Source organism: Anastrepha ludens, chromosome 5 (assembly GCF_028408465.1).
Source record: "Anastrepha ludens isolate Willacy chromosome 5, idAnaLude1.1, whole genome shotgun sequence".
Classification (NCBI taxonomy): Eukaryota; Metazoa; Arthropoda; class Insecta; order Diptera; family Tephritidae; genus Anastrepha; species Anastrepha ludens.
The window spans coordinates 107,352,040-107,363,590 of record NC_071501.1 but is presented as its reverse complement, the minus strand read 5'-3'; positions in this window follow the sequence as shown (position 1 = coordinate 107,363,590).

Genomic DNA, 11,551 nt, shown 5'->3' with positions numbered 1-11,551 from the left:
TTGTTTTTGTTTGCGGCAATTATAAATGGAAATTTAACATTTTTTTGTAGGTCTCAAAGTTGGAATTTTATAGCATTGGTATTTTCACAAAATTCTTAAATGACATATTTTTCTAATAAAAAATTGTGGTAAAAGGACAGACGTACGTGCAACCTTGGAAGGGTGAAACAACTTGGCATCCACAGACCATTCAGCTACCAGCTTATCTAACAGTATAGGTATAGGCTAACTCGCTCTTTAAAGTTAACTAGTTTTTCTTCTTGGCCATGAGAGAGGACTAGGAAGCCACCAATTTCTTATATTTCTGCAGCGGATAGTAAAACAAAGTCCTCCTCGCCTAATTTAATTTATTTACTAATTAAATTATTGGAAAACCGGAATTGTTGCACGGAATCCAATCTGGTGACATTTGCTGCCGAAAACGGCAGGATAGTACTTAGTCCTACCGCAAGTTTCGTTACAAATAAAATCAGTTATAGATATGAGCTTGTAATACTTTTTTTAATGAAGTAAATTTTATTTAATCATATAAATATTAAAAAAAATGTTTTTTTCTTTTTAATTTTCATTCGAAATGGTCGCCTTTCGCTTTTACACGAGCCTTCAAATGATTAGGCTATTCAGCTATTGGTTTACATGGATACTGACGTCGCTGCTCGAATTGAAGACTGTTTGAGACTCTCCAAATTTTTGTGAGGCCTTCGACAGACCAATTTTACCACGCTTTTGTAGTGCAATGTGATTTTCCTTAGCTCCCCACTCCATTATGAACAAGCGAAATTTACCACAAAATTGAGTATAATTAATGAGTAGACAAAGCACACGAACAAAAACAAAACTAACGGAACTTTTTGCTGCGAATTTGTTCACGCCGTATGCATTGTAAAATTTGTCACAGAATTCATTGCAAAACCAAGTACAAAGGCGTACACTCTCTGCGATTGTACAGGTCTAGCTAGAGCAAGACTTTTCTCTTTCGGTAAGCCTTTCCTACAGAAAATTAAGAAAAGAGATAAAAAGTTAGCTACAGGGTGGCTGATGAAAGCCGCTACCAAAAAAAAATTGAATAACTTTTTTTCTTTTTAAGTTATCTGTTCCATTTTTATTTTAATTTGCAGATTGATCTTTAAAATTTATTAAAATGGATAACTGGGACACGCAAATAAGAATTTGGATAGTCCGCCGCTATCACGCACTGGAGTCCGTAGTTTTGGTACAGAGAGAGTACAGGCGGATGTTTGGCGGCGATCCCCCGAGCAGATGGACCATAATGAGACTGGTGAATAATTTTGCTGAGCAAGGAACAGTCGCAAGAAGGCCTTATCATCGAAACACACCAGTTCGGACGGAGGAAACGATCGCTGCTGTAGCTGCAACTATACAAAGCAATCCAAGGGCTTCAACAAGAAGCTTATCTGCTCAACTTGGTGTCAGCCGACAGTCTTTGCAAACAATAATGCACAAAGATTTAGACTTATTTCCCTACTAACTTCAAATGGTTAACAAACTGAATGCAGCAGACTTGCCGATTCGCTTGGAATTGTGCCAGAAGATCCAGCAAATGGTGGAAGAAGACCAAAACATGTTAAACTGCCTTTTCATGTCTGATGAGGCCCATTTCGATTTAAACGGCAATGTGAACAAACAAAATTGTCGAATATGGAGTACTTCTAACCAACAGATACTCCACGAGACGGAATTGCATCCTCTTCGCGTGACAGTGTGGTGTGCGGTTTCTTCACGCTGTATTGTCGGGCCTTATTTTTTTGAAGAAAATGGTCACACCGTTACGGTTACTGGAGACCGTTATTTGAAAATGCTGAAAGAATTTTTCTATCCAGAACAACGCCGAAAGAGAATTCCTTTCAACTCTGTGTGGTTTCAACAAGATGGGGCAACGTCTCTCATAGCCCAGACTGTTATGACAGAGTTGCGACGAAAATTTCCCAATAAACTGATTTCAAGAAACTCCGAATTTCGTTGGCCCCCCAGGTCGCCTGACCTTACTGCACCTGACTTTTTCTTGTGGGGTTTATGTAAACAAGAAGTTTATAAAACAAAACCAACAAATTTGGATGAACTAAAACAATCCATTCGGGCAACAATTGCGGCTATTCCTGTCGCAACTCTCAAAGCAGCAATGAACAACTTTTTACTAAGATGCCGCACTATGGTCAACGAGCATGGGGGGCATTTAAATTCCATTATTTTTAAAACTAGTTAAGCTACATTTAATAAAATTTAATGACCTTCAACTTGAAAAAAAAATAAATGAATTCCATACACTAAAAAAAAGTTATTTGAGTTTCTTAATGTAGCAAAATTCATCAGCCACCCTGTATTATACTTGGATCTCACAAAATAGATACATGGCTCTGACTCAAAAACAAAAAGAAAAATAATTAAATACATCACCAAACGCGCTAGTCACTAATTAGGATTATTTCCGTAATATAAACTCAATAGAAACAACACTCATCAAATAGTTTTTTTTCTTAAACCAATTCTCACTCTAGCTCTTAGCGCTTTACCAAAGACATACCTTTCCTTACACACTGCAGGCAAAACTGCAGCTGCCCATACTTCATATACTTTCCTACACTCAACATTTTTCAGAAACTCTGAAATCTTGTCCACAGCAATTGACCAGTGTGCAGCCAGGTTGAGTTCAAAAGGAGCTTTCACTATTAGCATCCTTTCAGGACTTTCAGGAGAGGAATTGGCTGGGTTCAGCGTATGGAGACAAGGTTCAGTGAATTTATTCAGAAATGGCTCGAAGTTCCACGGAAAGGGTGATGGAAGAGTATTATGTGAGTAGCTCCACGTTAAGCACACGATTGGGCTATGGGAACATTGCTACGTTTTTCAATTCGAAAGTGGCAACTATCAAAAAAGTGGTTAAATGGCTGCTCTCTAGTGCAGTACGCTTTAACCCTCCGATGTTCATATGGGTCTGGCCAGACCCATTCGATCTTTAAATGTATGTAGATCCTTTATTTTTAATATCTGAGGCTTCTTAGTCCATGACTTCCTAAAATGTAGTGTGCTAAACACAATGAAGTAGCAAAATTAAGACGTTTGCTATATTTGTTGTAAAAATAATAATTTTAAACTAATTTCGTTAATTAAGCTCACATGGGTCTGTGCAGACCCATATAAGCTTCTCATGTAAATTGGTTGACCGTTAGGTGTAAACAACTAAACTGTTAGCGGAGGCAGCGGTAGAGATAATTTTTTAGTTGACATTTGAAAATTAAAGGGAACACGTGTTTTTTAATTAGTGGGAAGTGTTTTATTAATTAATTGGAACAAGTAAGTATGGATGAAGTTGATGTGATGACGCGTTTGCTTCGTAAGCTAAGTGCAGCAAATGTGAGTCCGGAAGAACGTCAGCGACTTCAGGCACAAATTGAAGAAATTATGGGACAGGAGTCCGATCCATTTGAAACAAGTGGCGACGTAGAAGATGATGAATATTTTCCAGATGAAGATGACTTCGGTGAAGCATCAGATATAGAACAGGAAATCGAGTTAGAGGCTGTTCTGGATGAAAACCATGATGATATTGAGGATTTGTATAGGGAAGCTATCGCCCTTCAGGTTTCAACCACAATGGAATCATGCAGCACATCTATTACCCAGGGCCTTATATACAGGTCGAAAGATGGTAAGATGTGGAATTCAAATCCTCCACCACCTGGAAGGCCTCGTTGTCACAATGTTACAACTTTTACTTGTAAAGGGCCACTACGAGGAGCGTCACCGAGTCATAAAGCTCTTTTCAAGCTATTGCTGTCTCCTGAAATCGTAAGTATCATTGTGCGGGAAACCAACAGAAAAGCCGTTGAAGCGTTTCGTCTATGGAATGAAAAGCATCCAAGTAATAAACAGCGTTCTTGGGCAATGACTAACGAAGACGAAATGTATGTTTTTTTTGGGATGCTACTTATTGCTGATGTATTCCACTTGAATTCTCAGCCAGCGAAAGAATTGTGGGCCAGTTACAATATGCCAATTTATAAGGCCACTATGTCATTGAATCGGTTCAAGAGCTTAACTACTTTCATCCGTTTCGATAACAGTGGTACTCGTGCTGAGAGGTTGAAGCAAAGCAAATCTACTGCCCTGGACGATGTATAGCTCATGCCAATATATTCCGAGTAAGCCGGCAAAATATGGCATGAAAGTGTGGTGGATTTGTGACTCTGTTTCAAACTACCCTTTGAAAGGTATAATTTATACCGGTGGCCAGCGAGAAACGAATCAAAGGGAACGGGTCGTCATGAAATTGATGGAAAATTATATGGACAGCGGTAGGACTGTTTATGCTGACAATTTTTTTTCCAGATACAACTTGGCAGAAATGTTGATGGATCGTAGAGTGGCTTTCGTCGGTACCGTAAGAAAAAATAAGACCTTCATTCCGCATGAATTGCTTAACCCGAAGCGTGATGTTAAAATCACTTTATTTTGTTATCACAAAAATAATATCGCTCTGTGCTCGTATATGGCAAAGCCGAAAAAGCCATTAATTATGTTATCCACTGCTCATTATCGTCAAAGCACCGATCCGTTGAAAGGATTCAAGCCAGATCAAATTTTGGACTACAATACATTTAAAGCGGGGGTAGATACAATGGATCAAATGTTGACTGGCTATTCGTGCAAACGCTCGACAAACCGTTGGTCACTGGCAATGTTTTATAATATGCTTGATATTGCCGGTTTGGCCCAATTCATCATCTATGACGAGCTGAATCCGGCAAAGCAGAGTGATAAGAGGCGCTCATTTATCATTGAATTGGCACGGCAGCTAGTTATCCCACATATGACGAAACGGGCGACTAACCCATTAGAATGGAGGTTTGCTCATATAAGACAAGCAATAAATCTTTTCAATATCAAGGTGAGTATGAATTATGTGCACACCTACATATATCTCCGCGTATAAAGATATGTGTATGCATGTATTCATATTTACTAATTTAAAATAAATTATTTCGCTACTTTTAGGTACCGGAATCTTGTCCACCGACATCAGATGCAGCACAGCAACAATCATATGCTCAAGTTGCTTCAACACGGTCATCGTGCTACCATTGTGCTGCTTCTTCTTCGAAAAAGCGACGTAAAACTCATTATAACTGCAGCAAATGTAATCGTCCCATATGTCTTAATGAACATTCCATTCAACTATATAGTTGTAAACCCAATTGCTCTTCGTAATTAATACTAATCCGTTCAAATAAATAAATAAAATTATTTTTAAAACCGTATTTCTTACATTATTTGTATGGGTCTGGGCAGACCCTTATGATGCACTTCTCGCATCATAAGGCACCGAACATCGGAGGGTTAAAAGAGCTCATTCATTCGGCTCATTTATTCGGCGGCAATCAAAGAACTTTGCTTACTTATGATGCGCTCGAAATTATTCACGCTATGCGGGACTGCCATTGAGGTGGCAGCTGAATATTTCGTTATCAAGTTTGTTTGACTACCAGACAACAAAAAAAAAACATGTAAGAAACTACGCGGATGAGGGATTGGCTAGGCAGAGAGCTCTAGAGGAGTTTTTTTCTTGCAAAAAGAGAGAGAGAGTAGGCGTTTTCGCGTCTGCTCTTAACCCCTTAATCTACGATTTAGATTCGAAGATATTGGGCCGAAATCGTATACAGCTCGAAAAAAGTAGTTTGAAGAAAAAGGGTAAAGTAGTTTTGGCAAAGGGAAACGCCTACCGTCGTTTGTTGAGTTGAAGCGGTCGGATCGGAGCCGATGCCATGCCAAAAAAAAGCTATAATTCATGAAATAATAGGAATTAAAAAAAAAAATGCTCTTAATGACATACTCTTAAATGTCTAAACTTCGAAAATGTGCAAAAAAAAATGTCGATTTTTTCAAAATTCTACACTTGAATACCCCTTTATATCATCTAACTCACACCATGGCACACATAATATTAACTTGTAGATTAAGGGGTCAAATACATCAGAGAGCATTGAGTGATAGCCTGTACATGTAAGTTCCAACAAACATTTTTTTTTTTAAGTTTAACTTTCCTCTCTTTATCACTAGCTAGACAAGCTGAGTTGCTTTCGCCACGAAATGTAAGGAATGTAGTTCCCTTTACTCCCTGTGATACACTCGCTTCGCATCAACTCAGCAAGCGCTGAGCAAGTACACCAACTTGCAAGGTCGTGGGATCTTTCTGCCCACGGGTGAATGAAGGCTGCAGCTATCGGTATTTTGGGTATCCTTTCCAGTCATTCTCCGTTAGGCTTTCAAACGAAAAACGATTAAAAAGTCAGCTTAATATTAGAGAGATGACACTACTGAAGCGTATCGAGGTTGGGTTTAGTTAGTAGCATCTCTTGGAGGAACACAGACCAAGTTTCACTCAGGTCAGTATATTTCTTTAAGTTTGGCATTCATTTGAATCGAGGAATTCGTGATTTGTGATTTTCCTTTTTCATCACGACACAGCACCACAGTTCGCAAAATTAATGAAAATTGGATTCCAACTCATTTCACATCCCCTCTATTCTCTAAACTGGGACTATTCATCCTCGGATCCCTCGGACTACTATTTGCTTCCCAATTTGAGAAAAAAAAAACTCGCGCGAAAAATACTTAATTCAATCTAGAATAGCGTTAGACGATGTGTTTATACCTAAACGGAGACTATGTCGAAAAATGAATAAAGATTTGCTGCAAACGATTAAGTAGTTTTTATTTTTGCACGGACTTTTCGAATGACATTTGTATCGTGTTGTATCGAATATCCCTTGCAGCAGCGGCCTGGTGGAATCATCAATATCTTCTTCTCAGCTGTTCCTTTCTCACGGAGCTGAGATTTCGGTATCTTGGTAATAGATTTTTTGCTACACCTGTGAATATGTAGTATATACCAGGTTTAGGTATAACCCAGCTAGATATAACCCAGGTTTAGGTATAACTCAATCACAAGTAATCATCATCCGATCATTTCCATAACACAATCGTCCCCGCCTTCCACTCTTTTCTATTTCTCTCTGGCTTTGCCCTTCTAATAGTATCACAAGGAACGAATTATTTCTAGCCCTTTCATGGGTAACTAACTATAACCATAATGGGAAACCTAACCTAACCTCCTTTTACGAGATAGAAAAAAAATTTTAATTGAAAAGAAAAAAAATTTTTAAATTTGAATTTTTTAAATTTTTTACCCCGTAAAAAAATTTAAGAAATCTTTTGCAAAAAAAAAATATTATTTGTATACTTAGGCTTTTAAGCATATGCGTGTACGTATTAATCACTCATACATATGTATTTCATGTCCTGTCTGCCTTTAAACTTCACTTCAATTCATTGCACCACTCAACTTTTAAGGCGATTAAACTCTTTCAGCAACTCTCCCCAGCCATGGCATGCCAGTGAGCTCCCGTACTCCGACAAATACCAATAAAAATCAATTTGTTGCCAAATGATGAACTTGTCGAAGTTGCAACATGTGCTGTTGCTGCCACATACGCACACAGCCACACCAAAGCAAACAAACATTTCAGCGCTGGTAAGGCTCAACTGAAAAAACAGAGCAGCAGAATTTCTTCAGGAACACTCACACAACGCATATTCATATATATAGACTCTGTGTGTGTATATATGCGTGCATGTGTAGGGGAGTAGTTAAATCATTGGCAACACTGATAGCACTGACATACTGCCTGTAAGAAAGCCTCCCACGCATTTGCTGAGCTATTTCCGCTGCACAAATAAATTACAAATTGAAGTTCGTTTTTGTTTTTTTTTTGTTTTCTCTTAAAATTTGCAATCGCTTACATTTGCAGATGCGGCCAATGCGTTAGGCAAACCAAATAGTATGACTGCCTAAGAGCACACATACGTTTGCGCGCATGGCTATGTAGTGGTGGTCTGTGTATTTTTATACCCTGTACTGGAGATAGGTTTTGGCACGCTTTCAAGCGTTCAATCTGACCTGTAGCCAGCTACCCATGCTGATAAAATGACTTTGATGCCTTTGAAAAACATTTTTGTCCATTTTTTTTTATTTTTATTTTTATACGCACACCTACATATATGTAAATGTATGTGCTTCGGAAGGCTTAGCGCATGTAGGCAAATAAAAATGCAGTGAAGCTGCTATAAAAAATTTCGAAAAAGGGAAATATAAAACGAGAATGACTTAAAAGGGACAGATGTGAGCAGCAGAGCTTTAAGAGTTGCAAAGAATAGCTGAAGCAAACAACAACAGCACTAAGTGGAGCAACAATACCTATAGCTCTCAGTTCGAGCAAAAAAACTTTGCTATCGTATCATTGCGCATTCATCATTCTTCCAACTCAGATGCAGTCAAATAACGTCAGTCTAGCCAGTGAATCACAAATTCAACCCCCAAAAGCAGGCAACAAATTGTGAAATGTGATTGACACAGGTGGAGCTGACGGACGCTCACTCAAAGCCGTAGTATCCTGTCGCTAAAGTACAGATGCTTTCACGCAAATGTTAACGCGACTACACATATTACGTTAGCTACAACAACAAACAATTCTGCTGCTTATTTAATGCATGCCCTGTAGAAATTGGAAAGAGGTTCGGTTATAGTTCCCTATAAGAAGGCTCACTTGGAGGAAAAGTTCAAATTTCACTCTTTGTGATAGTGTGAGGATAAAAGAAGAGAAAAAAATGGATATGAGGTAATGTTTTAGAATCAAAGGGAGAACCGGACATTGACTACTAACGGTTGTTTACCCACTGCATACCACTGTTGATTCAAGATGAGCGATCCTAAGCGCATATTTTTCGAAGCGCCAAGCGATGACGCTGTGCACAAGTTTTTAGTTGTGACAGATGGCTTGCGGAAAAGATGCTTGAGGAAGCAGATTGATGACATCGCGCCAAGCAACATAATCAGAAAAATGCTCGATTGCGAGGACAGTTGAAATGCAGAATGTACTACGGAAAAAAATTCATCAAATCGAAGCCGCACAGATAAAGACACAAGAAGACGAGCCTATAGCATGAAAGCTGGCTACAAATACGGTGAACCCAGACGTCGTTGAATAGAATTGGTCTTTTATAGATGCCGGTCTGAGCCCTCCCGAAGTAATGCAGAAAGTAGTCCCGGGAAAGAGATGAGGGATTGTTTCAGTGGGCACACCACTCGTCTCTGTAGACGACGTTCGCTGTAAGTGCGAAGCCATTTTCAGCCCTACATCACCCATCAAAAAAAAAAAAAACACTACGGATAAAATTCTTCTTCTTTATTAGCATGACAGTCCTGGATGGGCCACTGCCTGCGCAACTATCTTCCTCCAGATTTCTCTATCCGCAACTAAGCGCCACCAGTTTTTCACATTCATCTCTTTGAGACCATCAATAACTGCATCTACTCATCTTTTCTTTGGGCAGCCCATAGTTCGCTTCCCATACAGGTACCCCTTGAGTGCAATAAGTACCCGTCTTAGAAGTGAAGAAACCATTTTTAAAATTTTTTATATTTTTATTTTAGAAAGATACACTTGTCCCAATACGCCAGCCATTTTTTTAATCCCTCTAAAAAATATGATTTGTCGAACTCTCCAAAATACGCCTTTGTCTCGGCGATGACTTCATCGTTGGAACTAAATTTTTTTACCCGCAAGCCGTTTCTTCATGTTAGGGAACAGGATTAGGACGCAAGGAGCTAGATCGGGTGGATGCGGCAGCAATTCATAATGCAATTCATGCAACTTCCCGGCGACAACTTCGGATGAAAATGTTAGTGCGTTATAGTGGTGAAAAAGCACCTTCTCTTACGCCAAAAGCGGCTGTGTCTCCTTAAATTTATTGTGAAAGCGGTCCAATAACTCACTGTCCAGTGATCGTTCTTTCTTTTTGTAAAAAATACATGAGGATGATGCCGTTTACATCTCAAAATATCGTCGCCATGACCTTTTCGGCCAATTGGACTGCCTTCGTCTTCTTTGGAGCAGATTAACCGGGAGGAATCCATTGTTTCGATTGTTGCTTCGTAACGTTGAACCCAGGTTTCATCGAAGGCGACCTCATCGGCCTGTTGTGCACTGGGAGCAATCGTGGCACCCATCAGACCGACAATTTTTGCATCGCCAACTTATAATGTAAGATATTAATTGCCGTTCCGGTCGACACACCTGTGGCCTCTGTTACTTCGCCTATTTTCGTTCGTCGATCAGCGAGAATTGTGTCGTGGACTGTTTGAATGATTTCCTCGGTAACCTCATCTACCAGGCGTCCTGGTCACTCCTCATCAAAAACGGATGTTCGCCCCAATTAAAATTCGTTGATCCAATATCTAATTGTGGTCATAGATGGCGAAGCGTCCCCAAAGGCAGCGTTCAACTTTGCTTTTATATATCCTTGCATTTTTTTCCATCCACAAAGAAAACGCGAATTACCGAACGATACTGCTCTTTTTCCATCTTACCGAAAATTACGAAACACGCCTTACTGGAATAGCTGTCAAATCCAAACTAACCTGTCAACCAGACAGAAAATTGTTTTACCCACGTTTGATGGATGGCAGCACACGATGGTAACACCAACATTCCTCAGGAACGCCCTCTGTCATCAAATACGACTACTTATTGAGTCGCCCTCGTATGTGATATCTAAGCCAGCAATTTCCGCAGGTGTAGCAAAAAAGTGAAAGGCGATATGCCAATATCTCAGCCTAGCCACTGTAGGACAAGTAAAAAAGGTGGTGAGATGATTACACCGCATTCTCCATACAGCTGGAGGACTCGAAGTAAACTCAAAGAACTATAAGCTTCACCGCATAGATACCTCAAAAGCAATGCCCAGAAAGGACACCCAAAAAATTCGAGAACTGTAGCTCTGTTGCTTACTTACTTAGATGGCACTACAACCGCATGTCGGTTTCAGCCAAATCTAAAGCATTGTGCCGTTCAGCTGGGTTCGCTGCCTGCTGGCGTCAGTTCGTGACACCGAGAGCTGTCAGGTTATGCCTCACTTGGTTACGTAGTAGGTTTCCTCTCGAAGGATTGCCGTGGGGAAGCACTTTCTTTCATTCTCAAGATACAGCCGCTGTAATTTAAAACGTTTCACTATGCTCACATCTCCGTATATCTCATATCGGAAACGGAACTCATTGTCGCCTACTCGAAGAGATCTAAAGATTTTTCGAAGTTTTTTTCCCTCGAACGCTCCCAGTGCTCTCTCATCAGTTGTCGTCTTCGTTGAAGCTTCTGCGCCGTATACAAGGACGGGGATGATTAGGCTTTTGTACAGCGTGCTTTTCGTTTCTGAAACTCTGTTAGCCTTAGAACTTTCCTAGCGCGTGACCAGAAAGGATCTCACGACTTTGCATGCTTTCGCACTAAGTCAGCGGTCACTCAGTTGACGCGAAGCACATCTTTCCAAGAGCAGGTCTCAGGCTTGGAAGAGTACGTCAATCCTCGCATTACTTGTATACGGGCAGCAACTCGAGGGTCCTCTGCTTCGCTGATTCATCTGGCAGCAGTTTTCCGCAATATCCCAGTGACCAGGTACCCAAATAAATTTATTATCGAAG